This window comes from Triturus cristatus, chromosome 7, assembly GCF_964204655.1.
Source record: "Triturus cristatus chromosome 7, aTriCri1.1, whole genome shotgun sequence".
NCBI classification, from domain to species: domain Eukaryota; kingdom Metazoa; phylum Chordata; class Amphibia; order Caudata; family Salamandridae; genus Triturus; species Triturus cristatus.
In genome coordinates this window covers 18,479,470-18,504,533 of record NC_140590.1, presented here as the reverse complement: position 1 = coordinate 18,504,533, position 25,064 = coordinate 18,479,470, and the positions used below count along the sequence as shown (strand labels likewise).

Here is a 25,064-nt window from a genome sequence, read left to right as displayed (position 1 = left end):
GTTGCTTGCTTCCTGTTGCAAAGGACAGCCCGGGACCGACGACGCAGGACCGGGCCAGCGAAGGTACGTTTATTATTTTAAATTAAACCTCCCCAAGCGCACTCCCTAGGCCCCCCACCTGCGAGTCATGCCGGCCATAACTGTGGTTGCTTCGTAGTAATGTAGGCACTCCCTCTTCCACTAGTCTGTAGTGGTGCTGGATTCATTTTCACAGCAGGGGTACTGCCCTCATTGTAACACCACTGAAGTCATGGCACCTGTGAAAAATACAGGTATCACATGCAGAACAAGGGGCATATTTATGTAGGTCTTGCGTCGCCCTTACGCCACACAAGAGGCGCACGGATTGATAAATGGCCTCTCTGCGCTGCATGATTTCTTGATAAATATACCCCGAGTGTATTAAAAGGCAACACCCATTTATCAGGAGAGTGGTAAGGGTGTGGTATGTAGTCGGTGGTGCAATTTAGAGCACACTATCGGAAATATAATTACTAAAGCAGGGTCGTGGACCAGAGTCAAAACGGACTCGATAATTCTCGCCTCGGTACCTACTCTAACCAGGAACACACTCGGCAACTCTGGGCATTAAGCTTGCCTCATCTCTACAACGGCCCCCCACAGATGCCGGGGATGCCTGGTTTCACCTTGGAGATACCCAGAAAAGGGACCATCTCACAGGGATAGCCAGGACGGGTTCCCCAGCGGTCTACAGCGCCGGGACGCCCCGTTGCTGGGGTAGCTGTGCGCTTTATAAGTCTACAACATTTACATTTACATTTACATTTACAGACTGCACACTTCCCCTTGAAATGGCCACTAAATCTACACAGAGATGCAGTTATACTCATAAAACTATGTAGTGCCCAAAAGATAATGTGTGGAACTTGTTTCAGTGAATATTTATAATTTGCACATCACCAAGTAAAGCCTCTTGCTTTGTTTTGATCCTATTAAAATCTTTGTTTCCATCAAACTTTAGAGTTACAAAAAATGTGCTTCATTTGTGCTTTCATAATTGCTGATATATTATGAAATATTTATACAGTTCATTTACAGATATTTACAATTTTTTGTGTTAAAAAGAATTGATATCCTACAGCCTATAATTTCACACTCCCTGTACCTCAGCAAAGTAGTCCTATAGTTAAGGTTACAAAAGCTTCTCAATTTGCAGTCAGATATAGAAAAGACAAGTCCCCATTTTAAAGGAATAAGCAGCAATTTGTCAGAATAGATAGTCTGACCTTTGACCTCTATCTTTGAGCACTTAGGAAATAAGGCAAGATGAAAATGCATCTTTATTGATCATTCACCTACTAAACTACTGCATGTTTCATTCTGGAGGTCCTGCAGCACCCCGGCACCCATGCATCCTTGAGAGGCACGCGTAGCATGTGACGCTGCCAGACCTTCATTCAAACGATCATACCATAACTTTTAGAACTCGTCTAAGACAGCGGCTCCATTTGGGCAGACGCGCGTCGCCCCACCCGCTGGCTCAGTCAGCCACTGGTGCCACGTGTTAGGGCATTGCGGGGCGGGGCCATTGCTGCAGCGCAGACTGTAAGCAGGAAGGAGGGTGCCTGGTTACACCAGTGTAAACTGCAAATGTCACTTTGGCCGGATGTCTTTTGATGGCCGGCTTGACATGCGCAGTTTAAGTTTATCCAGCCCAAGCTGTTATACGGCAAGTTGGATAGACAGCACAGGCCCCTGGTGATTGAATGAGCTGTGAACCAGTTCGCTCCAACCAATCCCGGCACTGCTTTCATGCTGGGTAACAGCATGAGAGCAGCATCAGGATTAGTTAGGGGAGTGGGCTCAGGCACTGGGGACGTCATCGGGCCATACTGTTGAGACAGGGTATTGTTGAAGAGGGATCAGGAAAGACGGAGTGGTTGCTACTGTACATATGCCAGGTGAAGTTTTACTCACCGTCAAGGCCCACACTAGCGACGTGACGTCGGGAGCAGTGGGCATGACTTGTTTAAGCACCTTTACAAAAGTCTGCCCTGGGCACTGATTGTCGATTGCTGTGGCTTATGGTGGAGTCAGCAGAGCAAAGGCAAGTAAATGGCTGGGGGCAGGACTGCCCTACATATCGGGCCTGGCTAGAGCTCTATGGATCGATGGCTCTCTGGGAAGGTTGGGGGTGCCAAGGGAGGGGTGAGGCACAGGCACACATGGTACAGTTACTGGACTCCTCTTGGTACATATAGATGAAATGCTGCAAAGCTGCGATGGCTGTTATTGTATAATTTTCAATAAAAATATGTTACTATACGTTACAGAGAGTGGGTGGGTTTTCCATGCTCTGCCCCAGGGAGGGGCACAGACCAGATCCATGCCCTTGGACCATTAGAGCAGCTGCCACCAGCATGGCCAGGGAACAGGGAAGGGGTACACTTTGCGTGCACCCTGCGGCCAGCAAAACCTTGCGCTCTGCTAGTTGCACAACAAAATATGGCGCTGAGGGCAGGACACAGGGTGGGTCAGATTAAAGGAAAGGGCCCAGAGCTGAAGCACACATTCCACCCTCTGCCTTCTTGAGGGCATCTGTAGTCTCAGCTTAGAGCTCGCTGCGCCTTCATCCAACCTAGCTCTAATCTCTTGCTACTCAGTCCTGGTTCTGGGAGCTTTGTTCCATACATCTTGGGAGCTGCAGTTCCTGCTTGCATGTTTACTGCACCGTATGGTGCGGCTCTCAGCTCCTCGATTGCTGGGAGCTCAGTGCAGTGCATCTTGGGAGATGTAGTTCCCTGCAGTGGCTTCTCCGCTAAAGTGGAGGAGCGTCGCCTCACGACTTTGCAGCACTGCAAAAAATGAAAAATGAAATGATCATAACATAATGTCATCATTTTATTTTTGCGGGCTGAAGCCAGTCTTGGGGCGTGGTGGGCTTGACTGTCGTCACAGCCAGCAGGGGATGGAGGGTTTGATGCACTTAAGTGCGCATGACGGTTTGGCAAAACAGTCATGCGCACTTAGCATGTTCTTCACCAGCGGCATTGCACAGCTTGAGTGGAGAGCATGCCCAGGCTCCCACTCCCTGTCTGAACGTCGAATCAGGCCGCTCAGACCAATCACAAAGCTGCTGTCCTGCTGGTGAAAGCCGCGTTGTGGTTGACTAGGGGAGTCTGGCCGCCCATGTGCTTCCGGTTGACAAAAGGAGGAGAGGCGATATTTTCTTTTTTTTAACCCCCCCTCCTTCCCGCTCTACTTCTACTGCACCGGAGCAGCCACCACCGGTAGTTCCTGGTGGCGTGATTACTGCACTCGTGCAGAGGTGGGTGTTGCTGAGGGTTCGTGTTGGAGGGAGGAGGCTTGTAGCTCATTCTGCCCCGGAGCCGGAGGCCTGGACGCCTTAAGGAGTGAAAGAACAGGTTTGTTGGTATGCCTTGGTAAAGCTGCTCCTCTCACTCATGCTGCTGACTGACATGGAAATGATTTTCATGACTGCTTGAACAGCAAAGCTTCTCAGCCCTCATGCCCCCTCCCTGCATCTACCGGGCGGCCTAAGAGTTTTCATCAAAAAGGTAGCTGGGCGTCGGCCTCCTTTCTCCGACTCCCCAATATATAGGCACTTTGTAGCTCCAGAGACGCTTGGTAAGAGGACATTTACTTTCCCCTGTAAAAATGAATATAATCGTGACCGCTCCTGGTTTCATTGGCAATGCACGTTGCCATCCATATATCTGAAACACTTTTAATAATTTGTTTTTCTAGGACCGGTTTTCAGAAAAGGCAGCATTCAAGGATTAGGTGCTTTGCCCAGCACCATTTAATTTAGAACACCAGTTTCCAAACACAGAAGCTAACAAACCATTGCATTTCTATTAGGGAAGATACGAAACAAATGTCATTAATCCACTTTACTGTTCCAGTTTTACACTTTCCAGTTAAAATTAGTTTGAAGTTGACTCAAGGGCAGGCGCAGTGTGTCATGGCAGTCTTGGATGGTTAAGGGTAGGCGCAGTGTGCCATGACAGTCTTGGATGGTTAAGGATAGGCGCAGTGTGTCATGGCAGTCTTGGATGGTTAAGGGTAGGCGCAGTGTGTCATGGCAGTCTTGGATGGTTGAGGGTGGGCGCAGTGTGCCATAACAGTCTTGGATGGTTAAGGGCAGGCGCAGTGTGCCATGGCAGTCTTGGATGGTTAAGGGTAGGCGCAGTGTGCCATGGCAGTCTTGGATGGTTAAGGGCAGGCGCAGTGTGCCATGGCAGTCTTGGATGGTTGAGGGTAGGCGCAATGTGCCATGGCAGTCTTGGATGGTTAAGGGCAGGCGTAGTGTGCCATGGCAGTCTTGGATGGTTAAGGGTGGCGCAGTGTGCCATGGCAGTCTTGGATGGTTGAGGGTAGGCGCAGTGGGCCATGGCAGTCTTGGATGGTTAAGGGTAGGCGCAGTGTGCCATGGCAGTCTTGGATGGTTAAGGGTAGGCCCAGTGTGCCATGGCAGTCTTGGATGGTTAAGGGTTGGCGCAGTGTGCCATGGCAGTCTTGGATGGTTAAGGGCAGGCGTAGTGTGCCATGGCAGTCTTGGATGGTTAAGGGTAGGCGTAGGCGTAGTGTGTCATGGCAGTCTTGGATGGTTGAGGGTAGGCACAGTGTGTCATGGCAGTCTTGGATGGTTAAGGTTGGCGCAGTGTGCCATGGCAGTCTTGGATGGTTAAGGGTAGGCGCAGTGTGCCATGGCAGTCTTGGATGGTTAAGGGTAGGCGTAGTGTGCCATGGCAGTCTTGGATGGTTAAGGGTAGGTGTAGTGTGCCATGTCACTCTTGGATGGTTAAGGGTAGGCATAGTGTGCCATGGCAGTCTTGGATGGTTAAGGGTAGGTGCAGTGTGCCATGGCAGTCTTGGATGGTTAAGGGTGGCGCAGTGTGCCATGGCAGTCTTGGATGTTGAAGGGTAGGCGCAGTGTGCCATGGCAGTCTTGGATGGTTAAGGGTAGGCGCAGTATGCCATGGCAGTCTTGGATGGTTAAGGGTGGCGCAGTGTGCCATGGCAGTCTTGGATGGTTAAGGGTAGGCGCAGTGTGCCATGGCTGTCTTGGATGGTTAAGGGTGGCGCAGTGTGCCATGGCAGACTTGGATGGTGAAGGGTAGGCGCAGTGTGCCATGGCAGTCTTGGATGGTTAAGGGTAGGCGCAGTGTGCCATGGCAGTCTGGGATGGTTAAGGGTAGGCGCAGTGTGCCATGGCAGTGTTGGTTGGTTGAGGGTAGGCGCAGTGTGCCATGGCAGTCTTGGATGGTTAAGGGTAGGCGCAGTGTGCCATGGCAGTCTTGGATGGTTAAGGGTGGCGCAGTGTGCCATGGCAGTCTTGGATGGTTAAGGGTAGGCACAGTGTGTCATGGCAGTCTTGGATGGTTAAGGGTAGGCGCAGTGTGTCATGGCAGTCTTGGATGGTTGAGGGTGGGCGCAGTGTGCCATAACAGTCTTCGATGGTTAAGGGCAGGCGCAGTGTGCCATGGCAGTCTTGGATGGTTAAGGGTAGGCGCAGTGTGCCATGGCAGTCTTGGATGGTTAAGGGCAGGCGCAGTGTGCCATGGCAGTCTTGGATGGTTGAGGGTAGGCGCAATGTGCCATGGCAGTCTTGGATGGTTAAGGGCAGGCGTAGTGTGCCATGGCAGTCTTGGATGGTTAAGGGTGGCGCAGTGTGCCATGGCAGTCTTGGATGGTTGAGGGTAGGCGCAGTGGGCCATGGCAGTCTTGGATGGTTAAGGGTAGGCGCAGTGTGCCATGGCAGTCTTGGATGGTTAAGGGTTGGCGCAGTGTGCCATGGCAGTCTTGGACGGTTAAGGGTAGGCGCAGTGTGCCATGGCAGTCTTGGATGGTTAAGGGCAGGCATAGTGTGCCATGGCAGTCTTGGATGGCTAAGTGCAGGCACAGTGTGCCATGGCAGTCTTGGATGGTTAAGGGTAGGCGCAGTGTGTCATGGCAGTCTTGGATGGTTAAGGGTAGGCGCAGTGTGCCATGGCAGTCTTGGATGGTTAAGGGTAGGCGCAGTGTGCCATGGCAGTCTTGGATGGTTAAGGGCAGGCGTAGTGTGCCATGGCAGTCTTGGATGGTTAAGGGTAGGCGCAGTGTGCCATGGCAGTCTTGGATGGTTAAGGGTAGGCGCAGTGTGCCATGGCAGTCTTGGATGGTTAAGGGTAGGCGCAGTGTGCCATGGCAGTCTTGGATGGTTAAGGGTAGGCGTAGTGTGCCATGGCAGTCTTGGATGGTTGAGGGTAGGCGCAGTGTGCCATGGCAGTCTTGGATGGTTAAGGGTAGGCGTAGGCGTAGTATGTCATGGCAGTCTTGGATGGTTAAGGGTAGGCACAGTGTGTCATGGCAGTCTTGGATGGTTAAGGTTGGCGCAGTGTGCCATGGCAGTCTTGGATGGTTAAGGGTAGGCGCAGTGTGCCATGGCAGTCTTGGATGGTTAAGGGTAGGCGCAGTGTGCCATGGCAGTCTTGGATGGTTAAGGGTAGGCGCAGTGTGCCATGGCAGTCTTGGATGGTTAAGGGTAGGTGTAGTGTGCCATGGCACTCTTGGATGGTTAAGGGTAGGCATAGTGTGCCATGGCAGTCTTGGATGGTTAAGGGTAGGTGCAGTGTGCCATGGCAGTCTTGGATGGTTAAGGGTGGCGCAGTGTGCCATGACAGTCTTGGATGGTGAAGGGTAGGCGCAGTGTGCCATGGCAGTCTTGGATGGTTAAGGGTAGGCGCAGTATGCCATGGCAGTCTTGGATGGTTAAGGGTGGCGCAGTGTGCCATGGCAGTCTTGGATGGTTAAGGGTAGGCGCAGTGTGCCATGGCTGTCTTGGATGGTTAAGGGTGGCGCAGTGTGCCATGGCAGACTTGGATGGTGAAGGGTAGGCGCAGTGTGCCATGGCAGTCTTGGATGGTTAAGGGTAGGCGCAGTGTGTCATGGCAGTCTGGGATGGTTAAGGGTAGGCGCAGTGTGCCATGGCAGTGTTGGTTGGTTGAGGGTATGCGCAGTGTGCCATGGCAGTCTTGGATGGTTAAGGGTAGGCGCAGTGTGCCATGGCAGTCTTGGATGGTTAAGGGTGGCGCAGTGTGCCATGGCAGTCTTGGATGGTTAAGGGTAGGCGCAGTGTGTCATGGCAGTCTTGGATGGTTAAGGGTAGGCGCAGTTTTATACTAATGCCCTAGAGATTCAAGAGATACTGTGGTCAGTTGCACTGGTCTTGTAATGGTCTGTGAGCAGTCTGAAAGGGAATAAAAAAACACGTTTATTGACGGATGAATTTTGGGGTTTTATTACTTTATGCATAGAACCTAGATCGAGATAGTAGTTCATTTTGGATTGGAACTTTCCACCAACCACTTTTAGAATCTTCCAGCCACCACTACGATAAGACCTTAAAATAAATAACTATTGTGTATGTTTTGATCAACCCCTTACTCTTGATTAGATGTCTTTCTTGTCTATCTCATTTCCCTATTTGTTGTTTGATGGCTTTCCTCCTTAGTCTTGGTTTGTCCCACCTCTGGAGCAGATTGACCCTGTCCTGAGTAGATGGCTTGTGTCCTTCCTCTGCTTACATTCAGGAAACAACTTTTTTCTTTTATCACTCACTGCAGTGCAAGTTTTTCGCTTACTCTTGACCTTCGCCCCTGTGAGATGGTTACCCCTTGAGGCCAGCACCCCTCTCGCACTCTCCATGTTTCTCTCCAACTCCTCGCTCATCTGTTACTTCCCCTGACACTCTCCATTCAACTTGTGGGCATATCATCAAGGCCATGCGATAATTATCGCTCAGCGCTCTTAGCTTGAGGATAATTATCGCCAGCCAACTCTGAAGTTCATTGCGGAGATAGCTGTCAATTGTGCGATTATCGCTGGAAATACAGCGATAATCGCACAAGGTTTGGCGAAAGCTTGCTGATAGGGCAGGGCATACGTAGCCATGATATCCACCTTACATTGGATATCATGGCTAAGTCAGTCTTGAAGCAGGCGTAAGGTTTTCTTGTCGCTCTGCAGGTTAGCGTGCCCATTGATAATTGGAGAAATGTTGCTTAGTGACATTTCTTCAGTTATGTCAGGGCAGGAACGCCCACTTTGCATCTCATTAGAGATGCAAAGATGGGTGTTAGAGGAAAGGGCGATAATGCAAGGATTCACGCTATAGCTGACCTTGCTGATTAGGCAATAAAATTATCGCCGCTTTCCGTCTGAAAACAGCTAAAGCGGCGATAATTTTATCTCCGGGGCTTGATGATATGCCCCTAGGTTTAAAAAAAATCCTTGTTACATTGTTCCTCTGTCCATTGCGAATGCTTGCCTACCCTCTCCTCTTTGCGCCCCACATCTTCCCATCCCATTTGTTTTTCACTTTTTTCGGCAGCAGCAGTTTGGTTCTGGGCTGCTGTAAATGCGCTTTCCGATTTTTTAATTTGTTTACTACTCCAAGATGGGCATCCGCTGTTTTGAAACAGTAAATTATAAGAAAACTAAATGTTGCACCATGATGTATAGACACACACATCTGTATTGATGCATATGCATGGATACATAATCACTTTGGGGCCACTGTAGCGTCATGATACATAAACACACATGCATGACAATAATAATCCACATTTGTAAAGCACTAACAATCACCCGTAAGGGTCTCTAGGCGCTGGGGGCCGTCGGGAAGATTAAGCAAGCTATTGCCCAGAGTCACATGGTGTTGAGCTAATCTGCCACCGGGATCAAACCGTGGTCCCCAGATTCCGGAGTCAGTTGCCCTGGCCGCGGCGCCACACCTTTTCCTGATGATGATGCATGCACACTTTTATGATCCTGAACAGCATTGGCATGAATAGTTGAAAAAAATCATTTTTGCAGATCGGCACCGGCAGAAAGAAGTGGCGTCTGCCATAACAAGCATTTGATAAGCTAATAGCTCACCACTATTTTTTAATAAACAAGACAGAATGATTTTACCAATGATTGTTTAACAACAGTTGCTTAGTACACATGGACTAAGCTGAATGCACTCTGGTGGGTCTATTGTTTCTGTACACATTGTTCAACATTTTCTTGGTCTCATGACACTGTTAGGTGTGTCTGAAGTTGGACTGTTGTCTGTAGGTTGTAGGTGTTCCCAAAGGCAGCGGGTCAGAAGAAAGGTCTGGACTTGTGACTTTCCATCAAATCAATTTGAGTTCGGTAAATGGTCTCCTGTTTTATGTAATGGGAACATCTCACTGTCTCCCAGTTGCAGTCCTTTAGTCAGTGACTGTCTGCCCCAGAGTGTGTATCAATCTCTCTCTTGCAGCGAGTGTATTCATGTCTCCCTGCCACAGTGTCTGGCTTTTCCAGTCTCCTTGTCCCAGTGTCTGTGTGGCCATGATTGCCTGTCCTGGTAAAAGCTTCAGAGCCAGTCTACCTGTTCCCGCGTGTCAGAGTTTCTCTGAGCCACTGTGCCGGGGTTAGTATTTATTTTCCAGTAATGTGTCGTAGACTTCTGTATTTGCATAGTGAATCAAGTCTCGTTCTTTATGTCCAGGCAGGGAATGGTGAGAAGGTCTGGAGGTACCGCTGCAGAAAGGCTGAGCAGGGCTAGAAACCAAAATCAGCCTTGGCAAAGATGTTGAAACCAGCCCACACTGCAGGAGGCCCGAAGAAGATTGGACTATGAGGCTCCCAGGCGTTGGTCATGACGGTCCATTTAGCTCTAAAAGCAGCTCAAAGCCAGCAGAGCGCTAGGATAATGGCAGAATGGTGCAACGTCCTAGCACGGGAGGTCCCGCTTGTGCTCCAGTGGTCACCAGCTTGAGTGTCTTTTCTTCATAAGTACTATGGGGCATTTCATCAAGGTGTGGCGATGATATTCTCGCTGCTTTAGCGTCCATTTTCGGACGAAAAGCTGCGATAATATTATCGCGTTATTTACAAGGACATGCTAGCGCGTGTTTCCTTGATTCTGCTCCCATTTTGTGAACGCCTCGCTTTGCATCTCTAATGAGATGCAAAGTAGGCGTTTCCTGGGAAAACGGATCGGAAATTATCGCTAACTGTCCTTCGCCGTATTTACAAATCGGCCCAAGACACACTTAGCGATATTTAAAGACGCGCTAACAACGGTTATCACCGTTATTGTACATCTGCTTTTTTCCTGACTAACATATATTTTAGATGGGAGGTGGATTGAGTGGCTAAATCCACATATTCCTATTATCAAGTATTCCTCTATCGTTGCAGGATTATCGCTGGATTCCCAGCGATAATCCTGCATCTCGCGGCCATCGCTGAATTTCACATCGCCATGGAGATAAGCATTGTAAATTGCGCGATATCTCGGCGATCTGCTCCGGCGATAGCTGGCGTTAGGCAAATCCTCGCTAAGCCCGCTCAGCGCTATTTAACGCTGTTCTTTGATGATATGCCCGAGTGTTTATTTGCAGGTCAAGACTTTCTGGAGGAACAATACCCAGGAGAGTTTTTCAGAACTGTTATCAGAGTGACCAGATGGTTCCATGTCGCTGGGACAGCAGTTTTCCATTCATGGACTTTCCTTTTATTTATCATTGTTATCAGGTGTGTTGGTCCAATTGGCACAATTAAAATGAACCAAGGCTGTAACTCCCCAGAATTCACTGATATGTAAACTGAAGTCCGGAAAATTGGTGTCCCAGGTGACAAGGAGCTGTTGGTCATCCTTACTATGAAGGTGTTTCTCCTTTGAGGGTTCCTCATGTGTCGTGTTTGCCCCTATCATGTCTTCTGACTCGTGATACTCGAACCAGAGGCGTAGCTAGAGTTTGTGGCGCCCGGGGCTATCCCTCAGATTGCCGCCCCGGGGGGAGGGGGCGGGGGGGTTGCTGGGGAAAAAGGACGGCAAGCACTTGAAAGAGGACCGAGAGACACGTAGTATCGCCGCTAGTAGTTACCTCGATCATGCTTGTTACACGCACATACATGACACGGTCCAAAGCTACACAGTTGAATACACCAGTGACTGGCAGTACAAAAGAGAACACACAGATTGCTTGATCTATCTAGGGACTCAGAAAAACCGCATGTGACATCCATCAGAGAGCTTTGTGAACAATCCCCTCAGCACAATGCAAACATGCACATACATGACACTGTTCAGGGATCCATCATCTACAGCTGACATTAAATGACCATTCATCATGGTTCCCCCATTAAAGCAGTGCACTTTGTGATCTGCATGGTACATGTTCTTTGCAGCAGGCACATTAACCCTCTGTGCTACCTTTCCAGGAGTCAACCCTTCAACTAGACAAAACTCGGATCTCTCTCTAGGAAGAACATTAATCACCGAAGTTATCATGACATTTTTATTGTTTCTAAAAATTGCTGGAGGCCAGGAAGGAGGCAGCAAGTTTTTTTAAAACCATAATATACTTGCAAACACTACGTACCCACCCGAAATAGGTACCCAGTGCGGTCACACCGTTCGCATCACCTAACCTGCTCAAGGTTCATGTGACCTCAGCGACAGAGTCACAGCCAGTGGCGGTGCGTCCATTGGGGCGGTGGGGCGATGCCCCACTAACCCAGCCAGCCAGCACAATGATGAGCACAGAGTCAACTCAATCAAAAAAAGAGAAAGCCTCGAGAGTCCGCGCGCTGTGCATTATGCGTTCGCTGTCGCGGATTCAATCGCGGCGCTGATGGGTGGGGGCGGGGCCGGGCTGAGTGACAGCAGAGGTAGCTGGCAGGTGCTGCAATACTAATACTAGTGCGATTAAGTGCGCATGCTCGATTTTGAGAGCTGACCATCCCGAACATGCGCACTACCCATAGTTATGACGCATTGGCCAATAAGGTAGCCACTCAACCAGGGAAGCAAGTGGGGGGGAGTCGGAGCCGAGGGTTGCTTCATGCAGCAGCCCCCGGTCTCCAAATGGGCGAGCCGTCATCAGTGCTCTAGCCAATCCAATCCAGGCGCTGCTAATGCAGCGTCTGGATTGGCAGAGACACCGCGCAGCCTGAGCTTGAGGGCAGGCATTTGCCGCATTGGGTGCCGCGCGTGGGTGGTGTGGCCCTGCCGCTGTGCCGCACTGTGATTGGCCGGCATACATTTGTGGCGTGACCTGAGCTTGCGCAGGCTCCTTCACGGTCACCGCGTCGTCATTACTCAGTGCCACGAGCAGACTGACTGCTGCTGTGACCACGAGACCTCGTGCGGTGCAGGCGCAGCCACAGGCCTACTACTTTTCTGGCGAGTGGCGATTCATGTCGAATCGAAGTGTGATTGTGAACTTAACTTAACTACTTAGTCTGAGTCGACAGCACTCTGTAAAATTGTGTGCGGTAAGGGTCTCCTCTAGCCGCCGCGGCTGCAGTGCACTCCTATTATTTAAATAATAGAATAGTCAAGCTCCCTGAGAGTATGAGATTGCGGCACTTGGAAAATATATTTTTTTGTTGCATGACTTCATTTTCTTTTTCTTTTGCCAAAGTTACCATGTTTTTCAAATATGGTCTTTACTTATTGGAAAGCAAAGCCATCCTATGAAAAGTAAGTTTTTTTCATGTTGGTGGGCATTTTGAGACAGCTAAGAGCAGCCCCTGCTCCTGGGGTTCCTCAGCATCCTTCCACAGTACAGCAGACACCTGCAGGTTCAAAACCCTTCCCGCTTGGAGTTAGAAAAGGCCACCAGACAAAAACTAAACTGGCCCTGTGCAGATTATATAACATCAGCAGTTGAATCTCTCCCTTAATCCTTCAGGAACTGATTAATTTTCCAGCTAGAAGCACGTTTCTCACTGCCAGCATATGGAGGTTGTACATTGGAACGCCCATGAAAAAGCTTTTGTTTGCCCCCACAGGGAGTGAGACTTTTAGATGATAGTTCTTCAGCTTTTATCATTTGAAAATACACTCACTAAAACGTGTGCAGACATGGTTGGGAATAGATTGGAAGTGCTGCAGTACTTTGCAAATGGCAAAGTAATTGTTTTGCACCTCTCCCCCTCACATGTGCTGCAAAGAATATGTACCTGATGCAGATCACAAAATGCACATGATGTAATAGGTCAGTGAGTCACTGCTTTTGTCAGAGAGATCCTTTTGTCACTTGCAGTTTTTGGTAAGTTAAAATCCTAACATAGAACAGTGAGCTATTAACTGTCATCTAAGAGCTGCATGCAAACTGCAAGGTAAAAATTGGAGCGTTGTGTTTTTACTCCCAGTCTTTGTTTGATTTCCCTAATGTTTCAATAATAAATTGTTATATTTTTATTTTCAGCACCTCCTAAAGGCTGACAACAACCTGAACCATTACCAAATTTTTGGGCAATTTTTCTGCAAAGAACAAGAGTTCCCAGCCGCCCCAACCTCCTTTGCTGCAGCAAACACCAGTGTTAAAGGTAAGGAAACTGATGCTATATTTTGTACATTGAAGTTAGGGATATGTATCCTGGTGGCCACTCTACATGGTGGGTGGGGTGGGTGCACATTCTGAACATTGTACCCTCAGTGGATGGAATTTACTAATAGCCTTAGCCCTGTGTTTTGCGCAATAAAGGTTGTTAAAGGCACTCTCTATCCCTTGCCTTGTAAAAGACCCTCAAGCAGAGTCTGTTTCAGTACCTTCAGCAACCTCTATGGCTCACAGAGGCAGCAGCCACTAAGGATGTATTTTTAGCAGTCACGTTGTGCAAAGGGGAGCTGTTGGAGATTTATTGCGGTACTGCACAAGATATATGTATTTATACTGAAATTTGATATTATTGCACCGCACCTTATACGTTGTACTTTGATTATTGACAGGTTTCTTTAATATATATTGGTAAGGCCAGCATCGGCATCATGAATACAGTACAAGAGCTGATTACAAGGTCATTCCAGGCACGGCCACTTGAACAGAAACTACATTTAAAGCAATTAGGACCTCATCAGCCTGAAATAAAGCTACAGCAAACTTCCCAGGACAGAGGAAAAATGTCCACACGTACATTCTCAAACGCCTGGTACACAAAAGCTGATTGGCTTACAGGGTGCCCTTTAAGAAATTCTCTGTTCTGCTTCCCCTGCTTGCTGTTTGGTGGTGAGTTTTCTTGGACAAATCAAGGAATAACAGACTTGAAGCATTTGTCTGAAAAAATAAAGAAGCATGCACACACAAGAAAGCATATGGAAAACCTGACGAGACTGGGAATGTTGGGGGAAGATGCACCGATTGAGCAGCAGATAAACGATGCATACTGCAAAGAAACACAATGAAGCCATTGATAGGAACAGACAGATTCTACCCAAAATAATTGATTGCATTCATTTCTGTGGTGCTTTTGAACTGGCATTGCGAGGCCATGATGAATCTGAAGGTTCCCCAAATCCTGGAATATTCAAAGGCCTTGTGGATTTAATAGCAAGCATAGACAAGGAAATGGAAGCACATTTAGCAAGTGCTACAGTCTTTAAGGCACCTCTAAAACAATACAAAATGAACTCCTTGAGTGTATGCTCGAAATTACGAGAAGCCATATTGTGCAAGAATTGCAAAACACAGACTTTGTGGCTATTCAGGCTGATGACACCACTGATGTGGCCACTAAAACACAGTCCGTATTAGTGTTTCGGTACATTGACAATGAGAGAGAAGTTGTGGAGAGGTTCTTTGGTTTCACACATTTAAGAGACTCTAGTGCAGAAACCATTACTGCAGCTATACTGCGTCAACTGAGCTTAATTTTTCCAGAGCTGCCTCAAAAACAAAAACTTATCGCACAAAGCTATGATGGTGCGTCCGTAATGAGTGGAAGCCTTAGTGGAGTTCAGAAGAGAATTCGAGATGTGTACCCTGATGCTCATCATGTGCACTGTTACGCCCACCAACTTAATCTTATTATGCAACAGGCAGTATCAAGGATCACCGAGACACAAATTTTCTTTCAGGATATAGGAGGCATGGCAGCATTCTTCTCACGTTCCCCCAAAAGAACAGAAGCACTTCATGGGATTGTGGACAAAAGCGTTCCAAGGGGATCCTCAACTCATTGGAACTTTAACATCCGTACAGTCAACCTAATCTATGAACATAGAGAGGACCTTGAGAAATGTTTTGAAGCCATAGAAGACAATGATGAGTTTGATTACAAAAGTCAGATTGAAGCCTGTGGCTTTGCTAGAACACTACAAGACAGAGAGTTTCAGTTCTTACTGTTTTTATTTCATCATATAATGGTAGCTGTCGACCTGTTATACAATCAGTTACAAGCACGAGAGACAGATACTGTCAAAGAGCAAGTATGTACCGCTATGTTTGTACAAAGCATAAGCAAAGTGAGGGATGGGGTTGACAATTTAGACAGCAAACTGCCAGAGCAATCTACTTTCTCAAACCGCAGGAAAAACATCACCACTCTGGTCCGAACAGTCACAGAAGGAGCCTGTACTGCACTCCAGCACCTGGGATGGCTTAGGGTGCTAAAGCTGTAGCTAAGGCCATGCACTTCACGGCAGCACTGCGAGTGGGTTAGGGGAAGACAAATACAGGACGTGCCCTGCACTGCACTTTAACACTGAGGGTGGCTTGGGGTGAGACAGTCACAGAAGGAGCCTGTACAGCACTCCAGCACCTGTGATGGCTTTAGGGTGCCACAACTGTAGACCTGGCCACGAAGTCACTGCAGCACTGTGGATTGGTTAGACTGGCAGATCTAAAGATGGGTCTTGAACTGCAGCTCAGTCCTGTGGGAGGGTAAGGGTTAGACAGCTAAACAAGGGGCCTTGCAGTGCACATAAGCACAGTGAATGGCCTAGGGTGACACAGCTACAGGTCAGGACGTGCACTGCACTACTTCACTGTGCTTCTGTTAGGATGCTAAAAAGTGATGGATGAGCCCTGCACTGCATTCGACACTGTGAGTTGGATAGGTGACATGGCAGGAGGAAGAGCTTTGCACTGGAGTCCATCATGTGGTCCAGTGGGAGTGACTGAGCCGCAAAACGGGCATTGCACTGCAACCCTTTACTGTGGATGTGTTAAGGTGAAAAACTGAAGGTTGGGCTTTGCACTGCAGTCGAGAACTGTGTGTGCGATGTAGCGACAGATATGGAGGATGAGCCATGCACTGCACCTCAGCACATCAGATGGTGCCAAAACTACATTATGGGTCCGCACTGCAGTTCAGCACTGTGGATTGGCTAAGGTGACACTGCTGCAGGATGGGCCTTGCGCTGCAATTCAACACTGTGGGTCAGTTAGGGGGACAGTGATGCACAATCAAAATTGCACTGCAGACCGGACTGTGGGTTGATTATGAACATAAAGCTAAGGGTAGGCCGTGCACTGCAGCTTGGGATGGGTCACTGTTACAAAACTTCAGGATAGGCCTGCACTGCAGTTTAGCTTTGTGAGCAAGTTATAGTAGGGAGCTACAGTGATAAGCACTGCACTGGAGTCCAGCGACTTAGTTACATAGCACCCCGCACTTCCACACTGCTTTGGTTGAACCTAAAAGATGTGCGTTGCACTGCAGTTCAACCGTGTGGCACGGTGCAAGCACTGCAGCTCCGTACTCTGGGAGGAGACAGGGCTACACAGCCTCACTTTCGATCTGCACTGCATTTCAACCGTGTGGCACGGTGCAAGCACTGCAGCTCCGTACTGTGGGAGGAGACAGGGCTACACAGCCTCACTTTCGATCTGCACTGCATTTCAACCGTGTGGCACGGTGCAAGCACTGCAGCTCCGTACTGTGGGAGGAGACAGGGCTACACAGCCTCACTTTCGATCTGCACTGCATTTCAACCGTGTGGCACGGTGCAAGCACTGCAGCTCCGTACTGTGGGAGGAGACAGGGCTACACAGCCTCACTTTCGATCTGCACTGCATTTCAACCGCGTGGCACAGTGCAAGCACTGCAGCTCCGTACTGTGGGGTGAGACAGGGCTACACAGCCTCACTTTCGATCTGCACTGCATTTCAACCGCGTGGCACAGTGCAAGCACTGCAGCTCCGTACTGTGGGAGGAGACAGGGCTACACAGCCTCACTTTCGATCTGCACTGCATTTCAACCGCGTGGCACGGTGCAAGCACTGCAGCTCCGTACTGTGGGAGGAGACAGGGCTACACAGCATCACTTTCGATCTGCACTGCATTTCAGCTCTGGGAATGGGTTATATTGAGAGAGCTTCAGGATGCGCCAACATGTCTTTTTTCTGAATGAAAAAGCGGGATCTAAAAGTAGTAATGTAGAAGTGTCATATATTATTGTTAGAGCGATGCTGGCAGCAGTGTAAGGGGCCATCAAACAGCCAAAACCGTTTTTGTTGCTCCCAGAAACATATCAAATAATGCATTTGAATAGTGAATAAAAATAAACGTGTTTAGAAAAAGTGACTAGTTAAAAACGTTGTTTACATAATGATGCCAATATGTACGCATATGATAAAACACATCTATATATTAATGGAAATGACTTCATATTCTCATTTTGAACATGAGTGTTACCATGAATGAGTTACCTATTTACAAAAAGATGCCTTCAATGTCTTTAACAAGACTCGTATCGCTGACGGCGCTAGACACTAATAATTGATTAAAACAATTAAGTGTCATCCGTCCGTGTACCTGCAATAAAACGTGCTTCCCTTTTCTAGTTGTAGAGTGCACGGATCAACATATGTACTAAGGGCACACATTCTGATTATTTAAAAGCCTTCCTCCGGGCTTTTTGCTCACTTTAAAACAATTGGTCGCTCTGAACAAATAGCGAGAACAGAAGTAGGTCTGTACAGTGACACATTTTGTTTTACTTTTGGCACCTCTATTTCCCACACCTTGAGATCGGATTTTGTAGACTTTTTTGGGCTCATGGTAACTTTCCATTGTGTTTCGGGGACTTTCCATGCTATATAAATGTTATTTACATTGGAGCCTAAAGAACGTTATTAAATCAAATGATTTTAATGCTCAGAAGATCCCTATTTAAATGGCATTTCGTCATCCAGTCGAGCATGGCACAGTATGTACATCTCAAGAAGCCTGAAACTTGATTACGCCCAATGAGCAAGTATTAAAAGTACACGGGTTTACAACACCCTGAACGGCAAATACAAAACAAGCATTTGCAATGCAATAGGTTTTGCATTTCCGAAGTTTGACCTATTGGCATTGTAAATGACAGTGGCTTTTATTAATTGTCATTTAAAATGCCGATAGCTCAAAGTCTGGCAAACAAGAGACCTACTGCATTGCAAATGTGTGTTACTACAGTGGCAGCCGAGGAAAGCATGCCTACAGGAAGTCAAACATCAATTGCCACACGTTCTGACTTGGTGCAGCTGTGTTGCTCTGAAGAGATTGGCCCCTGTGCCCTGCCCTCTCCCTGTAGCGTCGGTCAAACAGCCGGCACACAAAATGAAAATGGCATGCCCTGCAGTTAAACAGATATAATGTTAAACAAGTGGCATCCGAGGAACTGTCCAAATATAAAACAGAAAGTGAAACACTTACTTGCAAGTGATGCCTGTCACAGCGGTCGGATTTCGTAGTGGGAGGCGGAGGCCTCTTCACCGGGCTCGTCACTGATGATGTACACAGAGGAGCTGGAGAACAGGGTTCGAGCCTCGGCATGGGCTTCATTATTTAAGTATTAAAAGATAAAAGCGATCTCGGGGGGAGGGGAGAGTCAAATTAAAAAAATAATACACATGGAGGGGGAGACAGATACAATAAAAAAAAAACAGAGTTGAGATGGACAAATGTAGCATTTGAAACCAAATACAACAAACGGTGCGAGGAGGTGGCTCAACAAATAACACTGCTGACTTTGGAGCAGGAAAACAGTGTTCGAGCCTTGGCGTGGGTTGCATCATTTAAGTTTAATTTAATTATGAATAAATTAAACATAATTAAATAAACAGGGTTGGGTAAGTGCAGGAAGCTGCCAGATGTGGAAATGCCAGCAGCAAAGAAAAAAAGTAGTCCCTAAATAAAAAGATAACAGCCAGCAGCGTAAGTTGACTGTAGTTGGTCGATGCTACTTCCTCCAGAAACGGAAGAAAAAGGAAGTGATGTATCGGACCACAAGCCAACAATGAGCAAGATAAGAACAGCAATGTCGCATTCCACCAATGGCAAGCGACAAAACGAAGATAAATGCAATGGGTGGAGTTTCAGTAGTAATACTCATTACTTCATGCCTCGTAGAGGCAGCGCATGCGCTGCCTATGCAAGACCTAAAAAAGAAGAGGACATTGTCCGAGTCCTATTCCTTCTCTGCCCGTCCACGAAAGCAAGCCGAGCCTTATCTGAATGCCTTTGTCGCCCCCAGAATAGTGCCGCCTGGGGCAGACCGCCCCCACCGCCCCCCTAGCTACGTCACTGACTCGAACTCCAGTAATTCATTATTTGAACTACGGATTGCCTATACCAAAGCCAGGAGCACGTGTGACACCGAGTCCCGTATTATCCAATTGTTCCCATGGGAATGCCACATTTGGTATATAAATGAATTCAAACGGTGCTAACACTGCGATCAATGCAGCCGAGGGCACCGATGACCAGCAGTGCAGTAATACTGATTGCATCTGTAGTCCCACACCTGGAAGCAGCGGTTTAGCGGGTATCAATACATCTGAGCTGCTGGAATCCTAGTCAGGGACTTCTTAAGACTTTTAGGGGGCCAGGGCCAAACACATGTTGAGGGCCCCAGATTGGAATAACTTTGAATTTGTTATTTATGTTCAGGTCATTTACGCCCTCTTACAAAAGTTCACAGTCATTTTCGCCACAAGGATTATTGAGGTCTTCTGAGGTACAAGTAAATTTGGGACATCCCTATTGGATGACTTGTATTTAATAAGCAGTACCAATAACCAATCCCCGAGAGGCAATTCCCCATATCGCATCCTTTATTTTACATTTAGTATTCAGAATACATGCCCCAGAAGGCAAAACAATAACATTTGAGTTTCCAATGTTGTGATGAGGTGCGGTTCACTGGAGTCATTAGAATGAGTCTATCTGGACCCTCCCTTGACTCATGAGTGAGATATTGTTTGGCTCTAAATGAACCTTTTTATGCATGCAGCATTGGGCTAAAAAACATAGCACAGCATTTCTTTGGAAAATGTTATGATGGACTCCCGAATCACCCAGTCCCCCCTTACTAAAAACAGAAAAGACAAGCATTTGCAATGCAATAGGTCTCGCATTCGCAGGAGTGTGAGCTATTGGCATTGTAAATGACAATTCCTTTTATTTATGTGTTTTGAAAACATTCAAGGGGCGTGTAAACATGCATTTTGTACTTATTGTCCTTGCTAAGGAGAAGCAAGGCTGTCAGTAAAAGAGCCGCAGTTACTGCCAGCTTTGCTTCTCGTAAGCAATGACTAAGTGGAAAGTATGTGTTTACGCATTGCTTTCAGGTTTTTAAAAACACAAATAAAAGGCATTGTCATTTACAATGCCATTAGCTCAAAGTACAGCAAATGCGAGACCTATTGCATTGCAAATGCCTATTGAGCATATTCATGTGAAACTGCTATTGTAGAGGCCTTTGGAAAGGGAGGGGAGGTGTGGGCTGAATATGCAGCTCCGGGTTTGTATTGTGCACAGTTCATAAAACAGTTTATAAAGCCGTACTAGAGTACAATTGCTTGTAAGTGTGGAAATTAATCAATAAGGGCAAAATGAAATGTGAAGAAGCTGATTAAATGTGGGTAGTAATAGTGTGTGGGCTTGTGTTTATTGAGGGATAGCGGCTTAAAACTGCTACAGCGTTTGTTTATTGCTATACGATCTTTAGATCAGCAGTAGAAAATGTGAAAGGAGGGCCAACACGGGGGGGGGGGAAGGTAAAAAGAAAGTAAAGGGCGAATAGATTTATGCGAGAAGGCGCTGCCAGATGGTGCGAAAGATAAGATTTAGAAAACAGTGTTTGAAGCAGCCGAAAAGGGCTGGAGGGCATGTGTTGAAGCCGACTGTTTATACTTGCGTTGGCGTGTGACTAGCAGCAATTGAGTGTAGGGAGGAGGGGCTGGGCCGAGAAGAGAAAGTGTGTGCGCAAAGGGATACCAAGCATTGACATTGCCAATAGGTCGCGCCTTTGGAACCTTATAAAGTGTTTAGCCATGCAGCACATTATCCTGGGTGCTACAACATCTACTGTTACTTAACGTGCCACTGGTGATGTGACAAAGCTAAGTACAACAAGCACAACATAAAGTGGCTGCCTGTGCAGGAGGAAGATGCTTACGTCAAGAGCCTTGGCACCACGCACTCTTCACCTCAATCCACCTCACCTCGGTTTCTCACAAGCATGAACCAGTGCTGCAGGTATTCACCTAATGTATTACAAAGCCTTGCTAACCATTTCCTATTGGGATGTAAATAGACTTTTAAAGACCTGTGAAATGCTCTGGTGAGGCGGAGATAAGACCTGAGACACTGATCATGGAGCGCACAGCAGTTCATGTGTGTGTGTGGTTTTTTTCTCCTGTCCGGGCTGAGACACAAGAGGGATGGGCTGCTAAAGCCTGCTATGGGTATATAGGTATACTCCCTAAATGGCAGACAGCCAGAGACGGGTGCAGTCAGGGTCATGGAGGAGCAGGGACAATACAATGGGTTGAAATAATGACCTGCAGGGAGAGGAAAAGGGAATGAGAGGAGGATGGGCAGCGTGGCATGTCAATTACAGCACATTAGCCGTGAACATTTGAAATTGATGAGGTATGTGAATCAGCATCAGCAAAAAGCACGACACAATCAATAATGTTACACAGTAAATGGGGAATGGTAATGGTGCACTTCAAGGGCGGTGGTGCCGATAATTTTGAATATGCCAAGTGTGTCATTAAGCAAGGTGTCTGGTAGACGCAGTAACATTTGTTTAGGTCCCCTGTGCGTTTGCTTATGACGGTGGGCAGAGGACTCCTAACACAACGCTGGAGAGCAAAAAATGCAAGCATTTGCAATGCAATAGGTGTCGCAGTTATGCGAGTTTGAGCTATTGCTATTGTAAATGGCTATGCCTTTTATTTTGGTTTTGGTTTATAAAACATAAATAAAAGATAATCATTTACCATGGCAATAACTTAAACTCGCATAAATGCGAGACCTATTGCATTGCAAATGCTTGTTTAACACCATGCTGTCGCTTTCAAAATCAGCTGCAGAGACAAGGCTGTTCAGCCCTTTTAACGCTCTTGTCACTGAGTGAAAAGCTGCGCTACATGGAAAACAGCTGCTATGCTTGCTGTTGATTGAAAGCGCCTCGCATGGGGAGGTGGGGTGGGGGGTACATGTAGCCAGAAAATAATGCTCCTGTTATCTGTCATTAACAAGTTTACATGTAATACATTGCTGGTCAAACAGCGAAAATGAGCAAAAGTACGCAAACAAATTTGTGCAGCCATGTTAAGTTAAATAAATGCCCCATGAAATAATACAAGTGTCGTATAAACAAACAAATGTAGCCGTGCGTGCTTCCACAAGAAGATTTTTCATATGCAAGGACAAAGTATGCATAGATTAGTTAAATGGAGTCTAATGCTAAGACGCAAAGAAACGTGTGAAGGCAGAGAAGTTAATTAAAGTCTCAAATAAATAGTAAAAGTATTGGCGAAACAAAGAAATGTAGAACGGAGTGCTCCCGCAAAAAAATGCATTGGCTAAAGTACGGAAACATTAGTTATATGGAGTCAGTTGCCAACACGCCAGAAAGTGTGTGCAGACAGGGAAAGTTAATTAAAGGCCCAATGAAAAAAATAAAGTTGTCAGAGAAACAAAGAAATGTAGATGGAGGCCGCAGCTTACTGCGGCCCACAAGTTTCAGGGTGCTTCAATCCGGCGATCCGCGGAGTACAGAGCTGGCTGGCCTCTGGAACGGGTTCTAATGCAGTAGTTATATTGCCCTATCATGATCCAGTACAATGTGTAAATCTAAACAAGCGCTAGTAATGTTGCCAGTTGTGGGTGTGCCGGCAGAGGAGGCTGGGTCTGCGCGAAATTGAAAGTGATCGCGATCAAAGCGGCCGCGAAAGTGAAAGTAAGCGCGGCGCGCGCGCCCGCGCACATGCACTGTAGCTTTAGGCCACGGCAGCACTTTCAAAGCCCAGATATAAAATGTCTCTTCGAGCCTTTGGCTCGCGAGACCTAAAAATCACTAAAACAGAAGAAATGGGAGAAACAGAAAAATAAAAACGATCAACTATGGGCAAAATTATTCCACGAAGCGAATCAAAAAAACAGCTCTAAATTCTGGAGAATGATTAAGGAAATAAAAAATCCAGACCATCGTGGCATAGACTCAAACATCACAGAAGAAGCGTGGACAAACTATCTAGCCAGGCACTTCAATAGTGAGGATACAACCAAAGAGGAAGCGCCAAAAAGCTTGAGAACGCATGACGTGGCGGAAGGATTAGGCTATCACCAAAGAGAAACAAACAACAAATGTAGTATCCTCCTCTTGAAAACGAACGATTCAAAGAATGACGTTGACATCTCTACAGATTCGGACCTACAGGTGTCGACTATTGGGACAGATGACATCAGAAGAGAAATAGCGAAAGGAAGACCAACAGGAGCCCCTGGACCCAACGGCTTACCAACAATGTTGTACAAAAACGACGTAGAGTTCTGGAGCGTCGCCTTAACACCTTTATTCAATTACGCAAAAACTACTCAGATACTACCAGAGTCATGGCACGGTTCAATAATTAGTCCAATCTATAAACACTCGAACAAAAAAGACCCAAAAAACTACCGTCTGATTGCGTTAATTGACGTAGAAGCTAAATACTTTGCAGGGAACATACTAGAGGAATTAACCTCATGGGCCACAGAAAACTCAGTAATCCCGAACACCCAAACCGGATTCCGTCAGGGTCAAGGAACAATCACAAACATCATGGCCCTGACTCTACTGATGGAATCAGCAAGAGAAAACAACAAATCTTTATATCTCTCTTACATCGACTATACTGCTGCGTTCGATCATGTAGATCGCAACATGTTATGGCAAAAATTGGCCAAATGGGGTATACCTGCTCACCTTTTAAATGTATTGATAGCACTACATTCTAACACCTGGATTAAAATAAGACTTGGTGCAGGCACACACCTCTCAAAACCAATAAAAACAACAAAGGGCCTCAAACAAGGCTGTGTCTTAGCCCCAACGCTATTCAATCTCTTCCTAGCCGACCTACCTGGCGAACTAGATAAAAGCCTCTGCCACGCACCAAAGCTAGGGAAGACCACACTATCCAACCTGCTGTACGCAGACGACCTGGTGCTTATCAGCCAGACACCCATAGGTCTCCAGCACCTGTTAAATACTACCTACGCCTTTTCAAATAAAAACGCTCTGCAAATAAACTTCAATAAATCTAAGGTAATGGCAGTATATTACAAAAAGAAAAGGGAATACAACTGGCACATAAATGGAGAACGAATGGAAAATGTAACAACCTACAAATACTTGGGTGTAATACTGGACTCGAAGATCACCTTTAAACCTCAGCTGGACTCCCTGCGAGGCAAGGGAATGGCAACCTCCCTTGCCTTAAAATCCTTAAAGACTAAACTCCCAGATCTGATTTTTTACCCGCTCCTTCAAGTACTTCGTGCTAAACTACAACCAACACTCACCTACGGGAGCGAACCCCTTCAAGGGAAAGATGGCACCCTCCTGGACACAGTCATATCAAACTCTTACAGGCTCATCTTTAACGTGCCAAAACAAGTTTCCTCTGCACAAATACGACTGGAATTTGGCATCACGAAACAAACTCTAGAAAGACGGTGTGCATACGTCACTGCCTGGCACAAGATACGCAACGCCGATAAAGATTCCCTAAATTATAACATCTGGGAAGAGACTCTTCGGCATCAAAAATCATCAGCGAGGAAGTACTTAATTGACTCTCTTGAAGTGCTGGGCCTATCCAACTTGTGGGGCATTCCAACAGACCACGTGACGTTTAAAAGAACAGCCAAAAAAGTAGTTAGACTTATTTCCACAGTTGATGATAAGGAGGCCCTGACAAAAAAAGCACACGGCTGGATAATCCTTAATGACTATGGACCACAGGCTTACCTCAACGTGGGCATGAACTTAAGAATGAAAGAGA

General features: G+C 47.0%; 1 long non-coding RNA gene across 1 annotated transcript in view; it reads left to right on the top strand.

The window, feature by feature from the left end:
- The window catches only part of LOC146808700 (uncharacterized), a 346,330-nt gene that overhangs the window by 309,857 nt on the left and 11,409 nt on the right, over positions 1-25,064 (top strand). Inside the window, exon 4 of the long non-coding RNA XR_014965485.1 lies at positions 13,221-13,341. This is a non-coding gene — a long non-coding RNA (uncharacterized LOC146808700). The remainder of the gene's footprint in view (positions 1-13,220; positions 13,342-25,064) is intronic.